Raw genomic sequence first — 22,597 nt, 5'->3', positions numbered from 1 at the left:
ATAGGATATGATAGAAAGATCCCTCCTGTCCACATCCCCTGCGAGAGTTAGAAACTAGTGCTTTCCCCATTTTCTCTAAAGTATTACAGGACAGGTAAATATTCTAAGTTTCACTAGTCTGAACTTTGACAATATGGCTGAGTTTTGGAGGAGGCCATGGCTTCCAGCCAGTCCTCATCTTCTAATACCCCTAGGTCTGTGTGCCAGCTTTCTCGAAGTCATTGCACAGGGTCAGGGGAGGCATTTATTAATTTCTGATAAGTCAGGGAGATTGCTTTATGGTTTAGGTAGTCAGTTAATAATCTGTCTTCTAGAGGGGTTGACTCCGAGAGGTCACTTCCCCATGGTATGGCAGCTTGCAGGGCTTGTCTAATTTGTAAGTATCAGAATGTTTCCAAGGGTGCTAGGTCGTACTCACGCTGTAGGTCTGGGAGCGGGGTGACATTTCATCTAGCGCACAGGTCTCACACTGTAGAGATCTCCATCTGATCCCACCTATTGAAACCTGGGAATTTTGTAGCATTCCGAGTTTTTCAGTGTCCCAGAGTGGTGTAGTCTGGGTTCTTTTACCATGCCATCCTAAATTCATGTGTACCTAGTGCCAGAGTGTGACTGTATGTGTCAGGGGCCAGTTATGCTATGATGTTTAGGGTTAGTATTTAGTGCCCAAGGGTATCCCTCCGGTCCCAGGATGTGTCTGTCCATTCAATATACCGGTTTATCTTGCAGATGATGCACCCATTGATTGATAACTGCTAACTGTGCCCCCAAGTAGTAAACGTGAACATTAGTTTGAGCGATCCCACCATCATCCCACCCTTTCACCAGATTTCGCATGGCTATTCTCTGAGGTTTCCTCTCACAAAGCAGGGCTCTAACCTCACTATCTATTGCTTTGAAATTGGATTTGTGTACTAGGTATGGTGTGTTTTGTAGAGCATAGAGGAATCTCGGGAGTGCCATGATTTTGAAGAGAGCTGCTCGCCCAAGTAAGGAGAGCAGTAGTGATTTCCAGTGTTTCACGTCTCTTTAGAAGCATAACAGGGGGGTTAACAAATTATTTGTATGGAACAGGCTGAGGTATCGAGAGACCTCTGTCACAACCACTACCTCACAGCCTGTTGGTAGATCTGGGGCCAGGGCATGTAATATATAAACAGTGGATTTCTACCAATTGATCTTATACCCAGAGTACTTGCCGAAATTGGAGAAGATGTTGAGAATTCTATTGATGGAAGAACGCGGTGCTGTGACATATAGTAACACGTCATCAGCCTACAATGATATTCTGTCCTCCCGGTCAGCTGTCCATCGGAGACCATGGACCATCGGGTCTCCTCAAGCCCATGTGGCAAGTGGTTCAAGGATTAACACGAAAATTAGCGGGGACCGAGGGCAGTCCTGTCGCGTACCCCGCCTAAGAAGGAATGAGTACGAGGTGCGGCCATTTATCACCACTTGCGCCAGTGGGTCTGTGTGCAGCAATCAGAGCCATGCTAAGAATTCAGGTCCAAATCCTGGTATTTCCAGGACTGTGAATAGATATGGCCACTCAACTGTATCAAAGGATTTACGGGTATCTAGGGACGAATGTATGACGTTACAATGCATACTTTTACCACGCATGCCTTTACAACGCGGTATTTACAACGAATACCTTTACAACGCATAGTGCTTTGGGGCGCTGGATAGTGAATAGTTTAATTTACTATTCCAACTCCAGTCCCCGTGGACACTAGGGAAGGTGTTGACAGTAAATTAGACTTATTCCCTATCCTAGAGCTGCTGTGTTTAGTCAAAAGCTTCCAAATCCAATGTACAGTGGATAGTGACCATTCAATGCAACACATTGAGATTAATTTGGCACCTTTTAAACATCTAGAAGCACAATCGACAGCTGGGGAAATAACAACGATTAACCTGAAGCGTATAAGGTGGACGACTAATTCACTACCACAAGTAGCCAAAGATGCCAAACACCTACTTCAAACCACAATCAAGGGAAGTGAACTGTGTGCAGAAGCATGGACCTCTTTTTTGAATAAGCTACCAAAAACTAGAGTCAATTTGAGCAATAAATCCAACCTAAAGAAAGGGGGTCAGTTTAGCAAGACCATACTATCCTTAAGAAGGCGCCTGCGGAAGTGTATGAGGCAAACAAAGGGCCACAGTTCAAACTCTCACATCTGGCAAACAGTACGATCAACCAGGAAACAATATAATAAACTACTTTGGATTGAAAAAAGAACTCAATACACAGAATTCTGGACTAAGTTATTATACAACGCAAAAAAATCTGACTCAAGAGCATTTTGGGCACAGGTAAATTCATTAAATAGATCTGGACAAACAATAAGCACGACCTGTGTCACGGAAAAAGCATGGATTCAACATTTACTGGACATCTTCTCAGTAAACCCATCGGTGCCACCCACAACAATATCCAATAACACACTAAAAACACTGGAACCGAGGACTCCAGCAGCGACAAAATTTAAGAACCTGAATGTTAATCAACCGTGTGGAAATCAGACATCCAGTACAGATGCGGAATTTGAAACATTGAAAATAATTAAGAGAAGCAGGAAAGACTGTGCTCCAGGACCAAATGGTGTCCCCCAGGCAATCTACAAGGAGGACCCTGAATTTTGGGCAGGCAAGTTAAACACCTTATTTAGATCAATAAATAACACAAGTCGTCTCCCAGAAAGCTGGAGAGGGGTGATCATAAATCCGATCTATAAAGGAGGAGACCATAAAAATCCATCCAATTATCGTCTTATATCACTTATCGATGCCGAAGCTAAATACTATGCATCTTTGGTGCTAATTGACCTTCTAAAATGGTCTGAGGATAACAAGAAGATTCCGGTAAACCAGACTGGGTTTCATAGGGGTATAGGCACTATGGCTAATGCCATGGCATTGAGTTTAATTGCTGAAAAGAGTATACAAAACCACCAAGCATTGTACTCCTGTTTTGTTGATTTCAAGGCGGCGTTTGACCGTGTCAGCCGTCAACTATTATGGTGCAAACTAAAGCAGCAGGGCCTGCCGGATGCAATTCTGAATCCCGACTGTGGAGAAAGACCGGAACACTAGAAAATCGTCTGAACTATAAACGGGTTCTTGCAATCTACCTGAAAAAAATAAAATCTGCTAAATCCACTTACCTCACGTCCAGGATTAATAAAGCCGCCCACTCGAGCAAAGAACTATATAAAATAGTTAAAGAATTCACCTCTCCACAGGTGGAGCAGTCAGCATTCTCGCCCTCAGCTCAGTGGGTAGACTCACTCGCAGTTTATTTTGATAATAAAATTAAGACGATCTACTCCACATTTGCTATCCCTAAATCAGATACCCACCAAATCGGAGAGGCTCCACTCTGCCTTCCTTCTACCCCTGCCCACACAGAATCCCCTTCCATTCTGGAAATTGAGACCATCACTACGGAGGAAGTGTTAGAAACCCTCTTGAAGGTGAAATCGAGTTACCCCACAGATTCTGTGATCCCGCGCAAGTGTAATAAGATTTTCCCCTCTTTGATTAGTTCTCTTACCAACATCTTTAATGCTTCATTTGACCTCGCCTCGTTCCCCAGTTGTTGGAAGGTGGCTCAGATCAAGCCTATTCTAAAAAAAAATAATAGTGACCCTACCATCTTGTCCAACTATAGGCCGATCTCGCTTCTGCCTTACTTTGGTAAGGTATTGGAGCATCTTGTTAACAAGCGAGTTTCGACATTTATAGAGGAACAGGGTCTCCTCGATCCCTCACAGTCGGGGTTCCGGGCTGCTCATGGGACCGAGACTGCTGTGATGGAGGTAGTGGACAATATCCGCCTCTCTCTTGATAGGGGTGAGTCCGCTGTCCTTGTCTTGCTGGATTTATCGGCTGCCTTTGACACCGTCTCCCACAGTATTCTTCACCAACGACTGTGGGAGATCGGTGTCAGTGGCAAAGCCAGTGCTTGGTTTAAGAGTTATCTGGCCGGCCGGTACACCTATGTAAAGGTGGACACCTTGGAATCCAGTAAGATTCCCCTTCCCGTCGGAGTTCCCCAGGGATCAATTCTAAGTCCCCTGCTTTTTAATCTTTACCTTACCCCTCTGGCTAAAGTAATAAAGTCTTACGGCTTCTCTACAGTATCTTATGCAGATGATACTCAGGTGTTGATTACCTGCAGTTTGGATTTTGTTGACACTCGTTCCAGATTCCAGAAATGTATGATTGCCATCAAGGACTGGATGAGTGTCAACAAACTCCAACTGAATTGCGGAAAGACGGAAATAATGCTGTTTGGTAAGGCCAAGCAGATATGGACACAGGATTGGTGGCCGCAAGAAATGGGACCATGCCCGAGCCCAAAGAGGTGGTTCGTGACTTGGGAATCATGATTGAACCCACCCTCTCTATGAAATCCTATGTCAATCTTGAGTCCCATACCTGCTATGGCCTCCTGCGACGGCTGCGTAAGATATTTAAGTGGCTCCCCCTTGATTCCAGGAAACCCTTGATTCAGGGACTCATTATCAGTCGCTTAGATTATGGCAACGCCTTATTTGCTTCCATAAATGAGTGTCTGTTGACCAAGCTACAGACGGTTCAGAACGCCGCAGCCCGCCTGGTGCTTGGCCTGCCCCCTAGGTCATCTGCCCTGCCTAGCCTCAGGGAACTACACTGGCTCCCTGTGCGCCAAAGAAGCCACTTTAAGATACTTAGTATTGTCCACAAGCTTCTTATGGGAACTGGTCCTTCTTATCTAGCAAAGAAACTGGTTCTGTACAAGCCTTCCAGAGTTTTAAGATCCAGCTCTAAATGCCTTCTAGTCCAACCAAGGGCCAGAACTATGAGAAATGGCTGTCGGGCCTTCTCCTATATAGCCCCCTTACTCTGGAACAAACTGCCTCCTCATCTTTCATCCATTTCTAACCACATGGCCTTCCGGAAGGGTCTGAAAACATGGCTCTTCCCTAACTAACCAGTGTCACCTTCTTACTCAAGGGTCGTTGTCTCTCTCTGCTAAGCGCCTTGAGACCTTTTTGGTGATTCGTGCGCTATATAAGAATCTATGACTATGACTATGACTATAATGGACTTATATACTGATACCTGGATGCAGGTAAAGATAGCTAATGGGCACTGTCTAACACGGAAGATCAACACATTTGACGGACTAAAACAGGGTTGCGTCTTGGCCCCCCACCTTTTTAATCTGTTCATGGCAGACTTAACTACAAGGTTGGACGGGATTAATGCCCATCCGCCGAGGCTAGGAGCATTACTCCTGACACATCTCTCCTATGCCGATGACGTGGTGCTTCTAAGTCAGACAAAAATAGGTCTGCAACGCCTCCTGCATGGTCTGGCAGAATACACAAAATGCAATCGTCTCGAAATAAATAGTCAAAAAACAAAGATTATGATACTGACACGTCGGCGTAATACATTCCCAGTTTTTATCATAGATGACAAGAAGCTAGAAATAGTGGACAATTATAAGTACTTGGGAATACAGCTGGACAGACGCCTTAACTTTTCTTTGCACTTTGATGTCATTGAAAAAAAGGGAACAGCCCTGTTATATGTGTTAAACAACATCTCCAAGCAGCTAAAAAGTCCCCATTTTAATCCACTTTTGACAGTCATCAAGGCCAAGCTGCTCCCTACAATAGGCTATGGCAGTGTGTTACATCATGGCAGAAGTGCACAGCTTCTTAACAAAATTCAAATTAGGGTCTATAAGCGGGTTTTCACATTACCGCCCAATGCCTCACCTGCGCAGGTCCGACTGGAGTTTGGCCTACAATCTCAAGAACTCCAAAAAAAGTATGAGACCATTATATTCTGGTACAATATATGGATGAACAGGGAAACAGAAATCAACCTTGCCACGTGGGAAGCAATGCAAAACAACCCGAATTCCCAGTATGCCAAGTATTTAAAACAGTCTCTTGACATTACTGAACTTGCATCGCTGTGGCAAATCAAGCTACCGGTACCATCATTTAAACTAACTGTTAAAAAGGTTGCAAACAGGCATTCGCTGATCAATGACAAATCGATCTTCAGTCACCGAGCTCACGCATGGATGACAATTCAATCATACAAGGTCCTCAAACCTGCAGCCTATTTCGGGTTTTCTTTCTCTCCATATATCAAATCAAAATACCTCAGCTTAAGGATGGGAAATCTGCCGACAAACGCTGATATACCAGACTGGAGGAAACCTGACACTAAGGAGTGTGACCTATGTGGCAACTCAAAACAAGACTTCATCCACCTACTTTGCATTTGCCCCGCACTGGCTCAGGAACGACGGTACTGGTTAAAGGCAAAGTTCATTGAGTATGGAATACGTACCTGTCGCTCCGCCACTATACAAATCCTGAGTGCAGCGGATCCGCAATTCATCTGCAGATTCATTAAATTTGTCATGAAGTCGGAATGCAAAAGGGGTGTCACTGCACCAAATTGAAAACTAAGAATAGATCTTACTCCGTGTAGCCATGCAAGAAGTTGCATCTACCATTCTCCCCAGCCAGTCAATGGATACAGTGGATGAATTCGATTTCAACTCACCACCCCACAACTAGTTAACGGACAATATATAAATAAATTGACTTGGCACTGGACACTTTTTGACTTAATTTTGCTCTTTAATGTTGCTAAGTTCAATCAGGAATGTATACTGATTAGTTTTTAACCGATGTTTTTATTCTTTTGTAATGGTTTTTATTAACTATACAATAAAATCTCTATCTATCTATCTATCCTAGAGCGCCCCCCAGCGCAATGCGTTGTAATGGTTTGCGTTGTAAAAGTTGTGTCGTAAAGGCACTGCATGGTAAAAGTTGCGTTGTAAAGGATGTAAACCCTAGGGACAGTATCCCTGCATGTTTCCGTATGGCGTCTACTCTGCTTAGCACACCATGTATTCGGCGCAGGTTAAGTGTAGTATTTCGCCCTGGCATGAAGCTAGATTGATCCGGGTGGACTATTGTAGATATTATTTGGACTAGTCAAAAGGCCAGGAGTTTTGTCAGGATCTCTGCCACAGCATTGAGCAGAGAAATAGGGCAGTAGGAGTCGCATTGATCTGGTGGTTTCTCCTCCATATGGATCACCACTATGGATGGGAGTTGCTGACTTGAGGAAATCGCAGCTTTCTGTCTACTCTCTATAAACATTTTAGAGAGATAGGGTGCTATGAGGGGGTCATTCAATTGAGAGGCCATTGGCTCCCATTGCTTTCCCCAATTTAATGCTCCGAATTGTGTTCACCACCTCTTCCTCGTGAGTTCACTCTCTAGCAGTTTCTGGTCCTTGGGAAAAAGTATGGGGAGGGGGAGGCTGGCCAACAATTCCTTGATCTCCTCCGTCCCAGCCATGCCCTCGGAAGAATCCAGGTTTTGATAGTACCCAGCAAAGGTCTCGGCAATATCCTGAGGGTCTGTTAGTATCTCCCCGGCCGCACTGTTAAGGGCAGTCACCCAACGGCTCACTCGGTCGCATCTGTCAAGCCAAGCTAGCAGTTTCCTGGCTTTGTCACCTAGTTCATACATTGTATACAACGTCGCTAAGTTCCTGGTCACTGCCCCTTCGGTAACTATATCTTGGTATTCCTGTCTCTTGAGATCTAAGGCATGTTTTGTGTCTTCAGTGTTTTGGTTTCCTAATTTAATTTCTACGGTCACTATGTTACTTTCTATTCTTTCTATCGCTGCTCTCTTATCCCTTTTATGTCCTACCGCAAGTGATAGCGCTTTCACCTTTATCACTGTTTTAAAGGTGTCCCAAAGCGAATGTGGGGAGTCGACAAGGAGTCATTTTTTTTTAAATAGTCATCCATTGCCTGTAACAGCTTCCCTTTTCTATGAGGTATTTTCAGATACCAGGGGTGTAGTGAGCCAGATCCTCTGGTATGTGCCCTGTCCATTACATAGCTTGCCCCTAGAGGTGCATAGTCAGAGATTCCCTGTGCTAGGTGTTTTACCCCACAAAAATGTACTGTTTGGTCTGCCAGCATGAGGATGAAATCTATCCATGAATGGCTATTGGGTTCTCCCGAGTATAACGTGTATTGCCTCGTTGATGGGTGGTGTGTTCGCCATACATCGAACAATTCCAGTGTTGTTAAAAAGTCTTATAGGCACGAGAAACAATGTGGCGGGTGTCTAGTGGGGTTTGGGGGCTAGTGCGATGCACAGTGTCAGGTTGAGATCACCCCCAATACTGTGGTCCCCGTTGGGTAGGCCCTACAGTAATTTACTCAAATCCGACAACATCATACTGTGAAGTGCTGGTGGTACATACACCAACACCATATTGACAGGTTTCACTTCCCACATACCAGCCACTGCCGTAACTTTGCCTTGTACGTCAGTCCAGGTCTGTGTCACTGTATAGCTGGTGTGTATTTCTTGACTGCACAAGTGTCCAATGTACACACTGCATGACACATGTGAAAAAAATGCCTAGTACCCATTGCTGGTGTCCGGACCATATGTACACAGTCCAATCAACGAGTAAATAATGCAAAATGAACTTACCTGGATTTCAGCACCAAAAGGATTGTTTTCTTCAGGGTCAAGATGCTGCTGTGCAGAGGGGGAGCTGGAGGAAGGGATCACATCGGAGACTGAAGGGAAGAAAAGGAAATCGGTGAGTATGCACCCCAAGTCCTTTGATTCAGCTGACTTGAAGCAGACGGTCCCACCATCATGGTCAGCTTGCCAGAAAGCTAACTCTTAATTCTGATCGCAGTGAAACTTCTCTGTACTGCTCTATGACAGCAGCTTTTCAACCAGACCGCCATCAAGGCAGTCTGCGAATGGCTGTCGGTGCTGGTGGTGCTCTGGCAGACTTTCATACAGCAAACTGACAACATCGTAATACGGCAGGCAAACTGCTAGTTGGTGGTGGTAAATCCAACGCGACAGCAGAGATGGGACTGCCGAACTCGTAATCAGACCCATAGTTTTCAATGCTTATTTTTTTGTAAATTATAGTATACCCTTAAAAATTTACAAAGACAGACATCCACCATTTTTGCAGTCAGTGGTGCACAGCCTTCTGACGTGACCACATGCACCAGAGTGAAGAGGAGAGTTGATCAGTGTTAGAAATTTGGTTTCTGGTTGGCAGAGGATGGCACCCTTTCTAAGCAGGTACACAATCCTAGTCAGGGTAAGTCAGTAACATACTTTATATTAACCTGTGCTCACCCTCTGGTAGATTGGCACAAAGCAGTCAGACTTAACTTAAGAGGCAATGTGTAAAGTATTTGTGTAACACTTCAAACAGTAATACAGTGAAAACACTACATAATTATTCCACACCAGGTTATATAAGTAGCTTACATTTTTTAAGTAAAAAAGACCAAAAATGTCAGGAATCCCATAGGTAGATGTCAAGATATGAATTTTTAAAGAATAAACTGTTTTGTAGTGCTGAGGGACTAATAATGCCAACCAGAGCTATCTGGTCATGCTTGACCAGGGCAAACCCAAAAGTTCAGGCCGACTGCGATGGAGCCAGCTCAGAGAAAGGGTCTAGCCTTGACCCGTAGAACAGTACCTTGGAGGTATCGATGTCAAGGCTGATGCATGGAGCAAAGGAGGCGATGTGTCATGATCAATACTGCAGATGCAGGCGATGCGTCGGTTCCAAACTGGGCAAAGTTGAATGATGCATCGAGAGTCAAAATGCGATGAACATAGGGGGTATACGTCATTGTCAAACCACTAGGCTGTAGGCAATGTGAGGAGCACAAAGCGATGCATAGGTGCCAAGCCAGGCAAAGTCATGGTGCAGCATGGTCAACGGAAATGCATCAATACGATTGCTGCAACATTGTTATTCCGTGGATTTTCTGGGTTGCAGTGCTTGGTGCTCACTTCCAAGTGCCCAGGACTGGATTGGCACCGCTTGGCAGAGTAACATTCACAGCCGATAGAGTTCAGGTGGTGGTTGCAGGATAGAGAAAGAAATCTTTGATACCCCTTACACTTATAAGTAAACCAAATATGCCAATTGGGAATAAACCGATGTTACCATGTTCTAAGTCATGAGCACATGTACTCTAGATTTGGTTAGCAGAGATAAAGTGCCTATATTCCTGAAGACAGCAACAGCCTAAAACAGGAGGCCAGAAGGTAAACATTTTCGGGAGAATCATGCCCAGGATTCCAGGTCTAACAATCAGACACAGTCCAAAACACTGCCATCAACTTATTCAAGTAGGTATAACTTAGACATTTAATACACTTATAAATTCCTAGATGTACTATAGAAACATAAATTTGAAAAATGTGAACTTACTTTTTCAACATTGTGAAAATTGTGAATACACAGAGGTTGTTAAGCTTTCAGATGAAACATTAATGCAAGTTCAAATACAGCATTTTTCTAAATTTGCAATGTAACGATAATATTTCATCAAGACTAACAATGAAAATGTTTTTTTAAAGAAACAAACAAACTGCAATTTACTCATGGACGGTACTGGAGGGAAACATCACTTACAACGCAACTTTTACCACGCAGTGCCTTTACATCGAAACTTTTACAGCGCAAACCATTACAACGCATTGCGCTGGGGGGCGCTCTAGGATAGGGAATAGGTTAATTTACTATCCAATAACCTTCCCTAGTGTCCACGGGGACTGGAGTTGGAATAGTAAATTAAACTATTCACTATCCAGCGCCCAAAAGCACTATGCGTTGTAATGGTATGCGTTGTAAAAACCGCGTTGTAAAAGCATGCGATGTAAAAGCATGCGTTGTAATGTCGTACATCCGTACTGGACAGTGGTTGGGGGAAACATTTCTATTCTAATTCCACCAAGTACTTGCCTCAGGGAAGGTGCTGAACAGCAAATTTACTATTCTAACTCTGTCAAGTACTTGCCTCAGGGCAGGTGCTGGACAGCGGCTGAGGGGCAAAATTACTGTTCTAACTCCGCCAATTACTTTCTTCAGGGAAGGTTCTGGACAGTGACTGGGGCCAACATTACTATCCTAACTCCACCAGGTACATAGTAACCTCAAGGAAAGTGCAGGAGAGTGGCTGAGAAAGTAAAATTACTATTCTAACTCCGACAAGGGATTACCTCAGGGAAGGTCCCGGGCACTGGCTGAGGGGGGGGGGGGCATTTGGGGGGAGGGTAGAATTACTATTCTAACTCTGCCAAGTACTTACCTTTGGGAATGTGCTGGATGGAGAAAAGAGAAGAGTGCACATTTGACTTTGCTTTTTTAGAACATAAAAACAAACTAAAAAGCATTTTAAAAGAGAACAATTGCTGCAAACCAAAAAGAAAGACTGCAAAATCATTCAGCAACACTAAAAGAAAACACCAAGAAAAAAATCAATGGTTAGCATAAAGTATTCAGAGAGGAAATAAAAAACGGTAAATATGTTAAAATGTTCTTTCTAACTGTAGATACCAAAGCAGGCCTGAAAACCTCTTGTGGTCCAAAAATACCATCTAGCAGTTTTTAACGACAAAGGAACGAGGAATAAACCACAGAGGTAACATTTTTACTATTAAAAATCAATGTACCATTATAACAACTTTCTTTTTTCAGAACACAAAACTCACAAATACTTAATTTCTTCTCTTTCAACAGAGCAATTTCATTTTGTTTTTTCAACAAACTACATCAACTAACCTTATATTTTTTTCTTGGCAGGACCAATGTCAAAGAAGAAAATAAACCTAAACAGTATTACATTTCACTCATATTTGTTTTCTGATTATTTTGCAGATCAAGTAGCAATGGAAAACTCGGGGCGTGGCTAGCCAACCATGATGGCGGTCGGCTGCCATTAGAGCTCCGTAACCACCCGGGGATTTATCCTGCTGCCAGGAGCCTACGGGTGCCTGGCCCTGATCCACGGTGCGGGGAGTGGTGTTGACGCCCCTGTGTATCCCTAGGGCACCCAGATTGAGGCTGCGGCGGCTGCTGCACGGCTGTAGCGGACTGGGACCTACCGCGGCGCTCTGTGTACGGAGGCCGGGCGCTGTATTGAAAGCGGAGGCGGAGGATCGGGGGGCGACGTGCGGCGCCTCCGAAGCTGAATTGCCGCCATTCCTGTCCTGCCCTGAGGTGACAGTGTGGGGTACTGTGCCCGCTGGACTTCTGGAATCGAGGCCCGGAGTGAGGAGTCGCGGATCGGAGGGGAGGACCTGCGCGGTGCCCGATCGGGCCGTGGGTCGGACCTGGCCTACACTGATGATCTCCGCCCTATGCTACCCTGAGCTCCAGGAACCGGACGAGATCCTGCTGGGGGCCGCCGTGGGTGCGGACGGCGGTGCCTTATCGTTGGTGCGGTGAGTGCGGCACGCGCCCCTGTGCCTGGAACTTGCGGGCGGTGAAGGCCCCCCTGTGGGGACTCTGTGGGTCAAGTACTGTGGAGCTGCTGGCACCCGCGCTCCCTTCCGGAATATTGACCCGGGAGCTTGCGGGCGAGGACCTTAGACGACAGAGAGCCTGATTGACCCCAAGATGATTGTGTGGTGGGCCGTGGGGGCCTGAAGCGGCGCTGCGAGGACCTCCTGCCTGCTAGCCTTGGTCGGTGCCTGGCGGGCTCGGGGCTGTTGGGTTGACTGCTTGGACTGGGGGACATGGTGAGACGGCCCGGGACTGGTGCGGCGAACTACCCCAACAGTGGATCATCAGCTGCATGGTATGGACCCTGGTTTCTTGTGCTGCTGGTCGGCCTGAGGTGTGCCCCCCCTTTTTTGGGGACCAAACTATGGAGAGAGACTGCGGCTGTGGCGCTGAGAGGGAGGTGAGACGTCATTGTGGCCTGGCCTTTGGGGACAGGTGAAGCTCACTGAGAGGTGGGTCTCCTCCTCCCCCGCCCTCCCCCCTGATTTCCCTTCGCTCCTACATTCCGCCTAGCCGGCTTCTGCTGGTCTCCATCCTCTCCCCTGCGTGAAGTCTTCGGAGGTGCCTGGGTGCCCACAACCCAACTCGGGGCTGCGTTTGGATCGGGCCTTGGATTGGTTGGTAACAAATATCTTGTGCTGCACGGCGAGTACCCTTGTCATCATGGTTCGTAAGGGGGCAAGAGGGCCGGAGATCCAGGGCGACTCTGACACCTCCCGCGCCACGCTGGGCGCCGTGGACTGGCGTGCTCTACCGGAGGCCGCAGAGACCGCCCTCGCCAAGGAACCGTCCACAGACAGACTAGACTTGATTCTCAAGGAAATAAGGGAATCCAGATCAGCAATGGAACAGCAGCTAGGGGCTCTCACCACTTATCTGTCCCTCCTGAAGGCGGACCACAGCAAGCTAGCGGACCAGGTGAAAGATCAGAACCTCATCCTTGCGGATCTCACACCGATGGTGGCGGACCACTCGTCCTCCATACAGCAACTTCAGCAACAGGTCTCCACTTTGCAAGATCGGGTGGAGGACGCGGAAGGGAGAAACCGGCACAATAATAAACGCGTCATAGGTCTGCCGGAGCGTTGTGAGGGATCTTGTGCAGCAGACTTTATGGAACAATGGTTCCGGGACCATGTAGTGCCGAGGGGCTCACGTCGTACTTCTGTGTGGAACGGGCACATAGGATTCCGACTGGCCGGCCCGGGCCTGGCCCACCACCCCGCCTGTTGATAGTCAAGATCCTTAATTACCGGGATAGAGACATCTTGTTGCAGAAGGCCCGCAAGAAATCCCTCATTCAATACGAGAATCACCGAGTGTCCTTGTATCCAAATTACACAACGATGGATTCAGAATACAGCACGGTACATTCAGACTCTGATCACAGTGCAATCCTGTTCCCCACCATCACACCTCGAGCTGCTGATGATATGCTGGATAACTGACTACAGCAGCCGAGCGGCTTTGAACAAAGACATAAAGCTGTGATTTCTGGTATCCTTTATGAAGTGCTATATTGATATTGCTTTAATGGTTTATTCTGATTTCTGTGTGACCGAGACATTGGGGATTGGGTTTTAGAGTGGGATAATGAGAATTAGACCTTAGGATCCTATCCCTTAGTTCTGGACGCCTACAGAGATCCTTGGTAATGCCCGGTCCTCTCGAGACCGCCCACCATTCTGAGTTTGCCTCTCCATTCCCGTAACGGAAGTCTATCCTGTTCCTTTTACCCGGGATGGAATACCGTTGAGGCATCGGTAGTTGGCGTTTGACGGCAAAATGACACCACTGGTGCCTGGCCATCCCCCCATTGGTGTATGCACCGCAATTTGGTTCTGTATGTTTGATATTTTAATGATAGGCCCAGCGCAGTTCTCATGTTCTGCCAAGGTATTACAAGGGGAGGGCAGTTACTCATTACCTGGGTAGATGGCGACTATGGCTGAGACGGAAGGGTCCTACAATTTTCTTACTTGGAATGTAAGAGGGCTGGGGGCGATTCAAAAACATCATCGAATCCATTCATTCCTCCTTAGGCACCACACACATGTCGCATTCCTTCAGGAGTCCCACCTCACAGAGTCAGAATCGCAGAAGCTGCGGAAGTAATGGAGGGGTAACGTTTATTCTACGACGTATTCAGCCTTTTCCAGGGGGGCAACTATTTGGGTCCGTCATGGGACACCATTTGTGGAGATTGAGCGGCGGGTGGATGATCAGGGCAGATACATTTTGGTGAGGGGTACTTTAGATGGGACATTGATAGTATTGGGAAGCATATACCCTCCAAATTACGAACAAGACAGGTTCCTACACAAAGTCGGCGTGGCACTGACGGAATGGGATGGAATCCCTTGGGTGCTGGGAGGGGATTGGAATGCAGTTTTGGATTTAGGTCTGGACAGATCACACCCTCCTCTTCAGGCCTCTGGGGCGACCAGGTTGACTGATCTCTTTGCTTCCTGGGTGGCTGGCTGGATGTTGCCGGATGCGTGGCGAGTATTGTATCCCACCCACAAGGAATATTCCTTTTTTTTTTCCTTTACAGAACCTCCACACTAGGAACGATTGGTTCCTGTGTTCGAGATCTATAGTCACTAGAATAGAGAGATCAGAATATTTAGCCAAGACCTTTTCTGATCATAGGCCTCTGACCCTTACGCTCCTCTGGGGTAGGGTGCCGGCCCCGGTGCCTACCCTGGAGACTCAACCCACTTCTTCTGGAGGACGCTCCCTTCCGGGCATCACTGTCTACTGCTCTCACAAATTATTTCAGGGAAAACTGGGACTCTGCCTCCTCGAATCTGATTGAGAGTGACGCTCTCAAAGTAGTGGTCAGAGGGACGGTGATAGGGCAATTAGTAGGGGCCAGACAAGAGATACACCGGAAACTTTGTGGGGTAGAGGACCGTCTGAAGGTACTTGAACAGGAAGCAGCCCTTGATCCTTCAAAGAAGGGGGAGCTACAAATAGCGTACATTGAGCATGCAGAGGTATTAGAAACGTTACAGACAATCGATTATAAGAAATACCTATGCCAACAACATACTGAAGCTGATAAATCAGGTACACTACTCACCCGATTGGTACGTGACCAACCAGACTCACCGACCATAACCCAGATATATACCGCGACAGGTGCCCTGGTCCATACACAGATGGAGGTCAACGTGGAGTTCCACGACCATCTTCGGGCCCTTTATGCGCCCTTCGGCCCAGAGGACTCAGTACGAATTGCATTTTTCCTTTTCCGGTTCTGACAGCTGACACAGAAGGCGATAGACGGCCCTATTACTCAGCACGAGATACGTGCAGCGATCAAGAGCCTGAATTGTAATAAAACGCCTGGCATGGATGGACTCCCTGTGGAGTGTTACCTGACTTACTCTGATATCCTAATATCAATCCTAGAGAAGGTTTTTAGAGTAGCATTTGAGGAGGGCCACTTGCCGGAGTCAACTATGCAGGCACTATTTACATCTATACCTAAGCCTGGCCGTGACATACTAGACAGGGCTAATTATTGACCTCTCTCCTTGCTCTCTACCTAATATAAGATCCTCAGTAAGGCTCTGGCCATTAGTATACAATCCCACCTCCCCACTCTAATACATCAAGACCAATGTGGCTTCCTTCCCGGACGCAGTACATCGCTGAATACGCGTAGACTACATGCTTTAATGACGGCCACTCCACGGACGTTTTCCCGGGCAGGGTGTATAGCGCTTGATCTGAAACAAGCGTTTGATTCTTTATCCTGGACATTTATGTTCGAAGCTCTGAAACGCTTTGGCTTCCCGGATACCTTCTTACAATGGATTTGTTTATTATATACTAATCCCACAGCTAGGGCGCGCACGGGTCGACACATTTCAGAACCTTATACCGTACATAGTTGCCCCCTGTCCCCGATCTTATTTGTCCTGGCCCTTAAACCCCTGGCTTTGGCCCTTTGTAGCAATGCAGACCTTGAGCGCATCCTTATAGATGGGACACAACACTTGATATCTATCTATGCGGATGATATCCTGTTGTACATGCGTGACTTGGGGGCTGATCACGCTTCGATTTCTGCCATGTTTGAGAGATTCGAACTTTTTATCAGGCCTAGCGATCAATCCGGAAAAGTCGATTGGTTTCTTCTTTAGGGAGAGACCACACTCTTCCCAAATACGATTTGGTACGTATTCAATTCCGGTTGCCAGACCTCTTTTAAATATCTGGGTATACAAGTGTATAGGTCGCCGGAAGACCAAATAGATGGCAATATCCAACGCGCTATAACACAGCTCCGTGGTAGTGTAGGGTTCTGGACTTCCTTACCCTTGTCAGTCATAGGCAGAATTGCTAGTTCCAAAATGATTATGCTTCCTCGCCTTCTGTATTATTTTGTGAATTTACCAGTGATCCTTACCCAACATATTTTTAATACACTGAATACTATTCTGATCAACCTTATCTGGGGTACAGGTCGGAGATGGATTAGCCTTCGTAAACTGCAATTGGGGACTAGGTCGGGTGGCCTCTGGGTCCCAGACTTCTGGGGCTACTACTATGCCAGCCAACTTCAATGGCTTTAATATTGGACCGCGGGCAGGAACCTCCATGAGATTGGTTTCACAAGAGAACGACTTGACCGGGGAGAACTCCACTCATTGCTACTGCCCAAAGCCCGGATACCCCCGGACTGCTCCCCTCTACTGCATACAGCCTTGTTGTGTTGGAAGAAGGCCCTATCTTATACTTCTGCAATGCCACCATATGCGGCAAATATTCCTTTGTTGGGTATCTCGCCGCCGCAGGGCAGACTCACACGGCATACACTTCACCATTGGAGGGATAACGGGATAGAGGAGGTGGGAGCCTTTTTCGGGGATGAGACTTTACTTGATCACAAATCCTTTATGCAGACCACAGGTGCTCCCCCCGACTGTACCTATTACTTGCCACAGTAACACATTACATTAGGAATACATGGGCACCACAAAGGCTCAAGCCTACACAACATGAACTTGTTCATTTACTGTACTATATGGGAGCGGGTGGACATCTTGTACACTGGCTCTACACCGGAGTTAGGGAACATGCAGCAATTTCGCTTCTGACTCTTAGAACATTGTGGGCGGAAGACTCTGATACTGAATTGACGGATAAGGCATGGCAGCTGATATTAGAGCATCCTAAAAGATCTTCACGTAATGCCAGGTTTAAATTTATCCAGGCTATGGTGCTTCATAGGGCATACCTAACTCCCAAGAAGATACATCGTATGTTCCCAGCCTCCCCCCATTGCTGACCCCGATGTAGAGGAGATGAGGCGGACTTTATCTACATGCTGTGGTCTTGCCCGTGGCTGCGTGGCTACTGGGCCAAAATATGTCAAGTGCTCAATACTGTGACACAGCTGCCGGTTCCGGTGGATGCCTTATCTTGTTTGGTAGGATTACGTAAAAGATCCGGGAAACAGGAAGTTAAGTTAAAATTTCTGGACCTCGCTCTTCTTCTGGCGGTTAGGGTCATAACGATGAGATGGAAATCCCCCAGGCCCCCTATGGTGAATACATGGCAGACAGATCTAGTGCGGTGGGGTCGAGAGGAGGGGGTGGCCCTCAGGAGGGAGGAGGAGAGAGGTCATCGGAAGCACCCCATTGCGTTAGTGTGGGAAGCCATGTTGCTCGACTTGGTCCCATCTCAGGTGGCGAGGTCACAATCACATACATGATCTAGAGGAATCCATTTGGGGGGGTCCCAGCCTGCATGAAGGAGGGCACGATACTTACTCCCATGCTCTACAGACTGACAGCCTCTATTGACTGCCCAGGGGAAGCTAACTCGCTGATAATAGCTCGGCCAGGAGTGGGTGGGAATGGGTGGGGGGAGTGTGGGGGTGAGAGTTATTAAGTTCCAAGATGATACCTCATCTCATATATCTGACCTAAGTTGAATTGTTCACTTACGGAATATTCACCGTGTAGTGTAGTTCCTATTTTCCCAATAGGCTCTGCGCATTGGAATAATATCTTCAATAGTATAGACGTAGGACAGAGGTTAACTAGGTCTTCTACTGACGATATTAGACTTAATTTTTGTGTGCCAGCTAGCTCAGAGTTCACTAGAAACTTTCTCGAATAGGCAAGGAGGAGTTTAACCTCCCTGGATAGACAAGAAGGGATTTAGTTTCTGACAACCATAGAACATGACAACTTTGCTCTCCCTAATCAAGAGTATATCTCTAGAGTCGTGTAAAAACAAAAGACAACTATTTTACTCAGTCAATACGTGCATACTTAGTTTCACCAGATTGTAGTGAAAAGAAGAGACGGACGTGTTCAATAAAAAGGTGGTATTTATTGATCAGTCTCTTTTCTCATACAAGAGAAATGAATCGCTACAATTGCAATACTTATGGTTAAGTAAAGTGCATACAGTAAAAGCAGGATTATAAAATAATACTGTAAAAGCATTGATATGGTTTCTTAGCCATATGATACTTTAAAATGGATAAAAGATATACATACATATATACATTGACTAATCGTACTCAACTGGTGCTTCTAACTACGCCTACCCCGGTGTACCTGACCTAAGCCTAATACGTGGGAGGGAGTAAGTAAGTAGCAGTTTAAGTTAAGTTTGGTTTGCCAAGAATCTGACTCAAGAATTCTCTGTAAGGGGTTAGTCAGTTCAGTACCTGGGATTTAGAAGGCAGGAGGGCTGGTATCTCTGTCTCAGGACTCGGTATCCAAGTTACCCGCGAGGGCAAGCTGGAAACGCCAGAAGCTGGATTTCTCGGCAATAGAAAAGGCAGCATCTCTCTCAGCGCGTCAAAAGGGAGGGGCAGCGTCCGTGGGCTTCCTGCATCAGCTGGGCTCTCCGGCAAGTAGCGCTGCTCCAAGCTCATCACCACCGTGTCCTTGCTTAGGGCAGCGTCGGTATATTTATACCTGAAAGGTGCCGAGTTTGACGTAAGGATGGACATAATACGTCAGTAAGGATGTCATAAGAACTGGTTGTTCTTACATTCTTTACAGGAGTTCTCGAACGAAATCAAAACAATAGCTGCGGGGGATTTCCCAGGTCTGCTGGAGGTTTGGTTTTGTTTTGAGAACTAGGTGTGCTTTCTAGGGGGGCTGGAGGAATAGTGCTTGCCTAATGTGATAGCATGCGCTATGACTTAATCTGAAAACGGGTTTCTGTGCCGTTGTATGGTTATTAGTGAATTATAACCGGACAAGGGTGAGAAATAGGAGTATCGATACAGGTCCCTAGATAAACATACTACACCCACTCCACGCATTTATGTCCATATTTACTAACCTAAGCAATTGTAAACATAAGTAATAGTGCATGTGTATACCGAACCACCCCAAAATTCATTTTTTGCATTTGAAAAATGGCATTGCGAAATGCACGAAAATGAGTATAGGTACTGTATGCATTCAAGCAGTGTAATCATTCAAGAAAAGATGCACATTTATATCAGCATGAATGATTTGCGAAAATAACACATGAAATGGCTCTTAATACAGAAGAAAAAAGTGCAAGACCACTTCATCACATATAAATACAATTACTTGTAAATAAGCTAGAGGTTGAGGTAATGTATTGTCTCTAGAGTTCCTAAAAGTAGAAGCTCTGTTCTCTAAGAATAGTTCTACTTTAAGCAGAAGATAAGTGCCAAAAAGGTAAATATTTTGGATTTGGGAAAAAAGTTTTCGTTTTCAGGGGAAGAAGGAAAAAAGTTCTCAGTGGCTTTGTTTTTCAAAGCTGAAGGTCAAATTCAGAGTTCAGGGAATGCCGTGTGCACGTTTGCTTAAAGTCACTCTCTCTGTTCTGGTGAAAACATCATTTCAGACAGACTCTCAAAAAAACAGTCTACCGCTTCTGGTGAAAGTTCGACTAGGTTGGAAAATGTCGCTACCATGCAGTCATGCGCATGTTCGCTTTCAGTGATGTTTCGATCAGCATTGCTCACAGAAGGTCGTACCTGGTTGATGCTGCTCTCATCTTGTACTTCACTACCCTTCAATCGTAGTGGTGAAGTCTCCACGAATGCCGTCATCAGGATAGGTAGCCGCTGGGGACAGCACAATGCATGAGCCTTTACTGGACTCAACAAAGTATCTGCATCCAATGGTACTTCTGATTGTAGTGCAAGACAGATGTCCAACACGCATTCTTCGCCGCATAGCATGCATCTCAATATAGGTAAGACACAATTCTGCCACATGGGTCTGAACGAAAGAAACCAGGTCATATTCAGATCTCTTAGCCGGGCTAGTCCAAGGACTTTAGTTATGCGGTCCCGGTAGCGTATAGCTAGAATTGTTTCTTCCATTGTTGCTGGAGTCTTGTCTGTGACATGGCTTGCCATAACGAAGCAGGAGTAGCAAAAATAAAATGCCTGCTACGAGTCCCAACAGGAGTGGAAGTCCGCCAAAGATGGAATGGACGAAATTAGGAAAAATACCCATGACTGCTTTGAATGGTGTTAACAGTCCCGAAAAAACTGTCTTAAATACACTTGCGATACCACTTGTATCAGAAATATTTAAGATTTCGTTTAGCATTTCTGAGAAGTGTAGAGGGCAATTTGTTGATAACAATGCATGTATCTCACCCGTTGTCCTTGCAACTTGGAGATCATACGTTTCTTTTGATGACGTCAAATGGGTTGGCGTCTGTAGGAGCACAGTCTTCATTCTGCTTAAAGTATCAATTCGAATAGAAGAGATTTTCAAACTGGGCCAAATTTTTCCCTCCCTGTCTGGAGTGTCATTTGGAAACAATACTCTTTCACAGCAAGTGACCATGGAGCTCACACTTACTAGATAAGGTTTTCCTGGCAGCAAGCCACAACATCTGTGATCTACAATTAGAATGTAAATCCCGTTAGAAAGTCTTTTAAAGAATGGTTCTATTTGTGTTGCAGGTGTGCCGAGCTGGTGACATGAAAGGTTATTTGAAGTCCCTTCACAGGCCCCATGTAAACTTATACCTTTTCACAGAAGTATACCACTTAGTGATTTTTCACAATTAGTACCACTAAGAAATACACTCTGTCCTTTATTACTGTAACATGTGTGTGTATAAGGTAAGTTCCATGTTGACTTAATGTATCCTTTACCCAACCTTTCATACTGGCCTGCCTGTATATATTTTTGGCAGTATCGAAACTGGAAAGTCGTTATTGGAATAGTTATTATCCCATGTATTATCCATTCAATGACAGGTCGTTCTGACATTGTCATTGGTAATCTCTCAAGTTTTTCAATGCTCAGAATTGTATACTCTGCACCCTTTTGTGCCAAGCTGATTTGTGTATCAGTAAGGTTAAAGATACCGAATAATGACGTTGTGTTGATTAAACGCCAAGGCACGTAGCCTGAACGCAGATTTTGTAACGTCCAGCCAAGCTGTACAATAGAACGCAATTGGGACTGACCGTCTTGCAACATCAGTAAGTCTTGCTCTATTATATCGATTGCAGATGATACAACACTGTCCAGTGAATATATTCTGGAAGACAGAGTCATTAACCCATTGTCTACAACAGAAAGTGATTTTTCCAAATTAACACGGTCAATTTCCCGTATTTTCTCTGCTGTTTCAATTTGAGTTACTTTCCAAGCTTTGTTGTAAGCTGCATATATAGAGGCCGCTATGAAACGTTTTTGACGCTGTTTGCGTGGTCCCATGATGAAATCACGCAAGTCAGCACCTTCTTTAAGTAAAGTCAAGTGTTGCTTAATTTCTACCAGTGTGGATGTATGTAGCCATTCGAGGCAGAGTTTCCCTACACTGTAAGTAGTTACAATCCCTGGATGTTGTCTCTGGGAGTATCTAGGGTCTGGCCTGGTCAATGTGAACCCCTGTATTTTGTTCAGGAATCTATCTTGACAGTTATTTGTGTCTGTGGGCCAGATCAACCATTTTTTCCAATCAGGATGTGTTCTGTTTTGGTTTAAAATATGGGATACGTCTATTTCAACATCAGTAGTGCTATTACTGTCAGGTGTTGGTTTTGGAATAGACGGTTTGTTCAAGTCTTTAATTTTGGCTAGGCCAAAACAGGTAGTCTGTTGAATTGTATCATTCAAAAATATAACTTGTTCTGGGATCATGCAGGCTCTAAATAATGATTCTATACCTTGCACTTGCCAATCTTTTGTACCCCAGATTGTTTTCG

Source organism: Lissotriton helveticus, chromosome 8 (assembly GCF_964261635.1).
Source record: "Lissotriton helveticus chromosome 8, aLisHel1.1, whole genome shotgun sequence".
In the NCBI taxonomy this organism is placed as follows: domain Eukaryota; kingdom Metazoa; phylum Chordata; class Amphibia; order Caudata; family Salamandridae; genus Lissotriton; species Lissotriton helveticus.
This window is presented reverse-complemented; position numbering follows the sequence as displayed.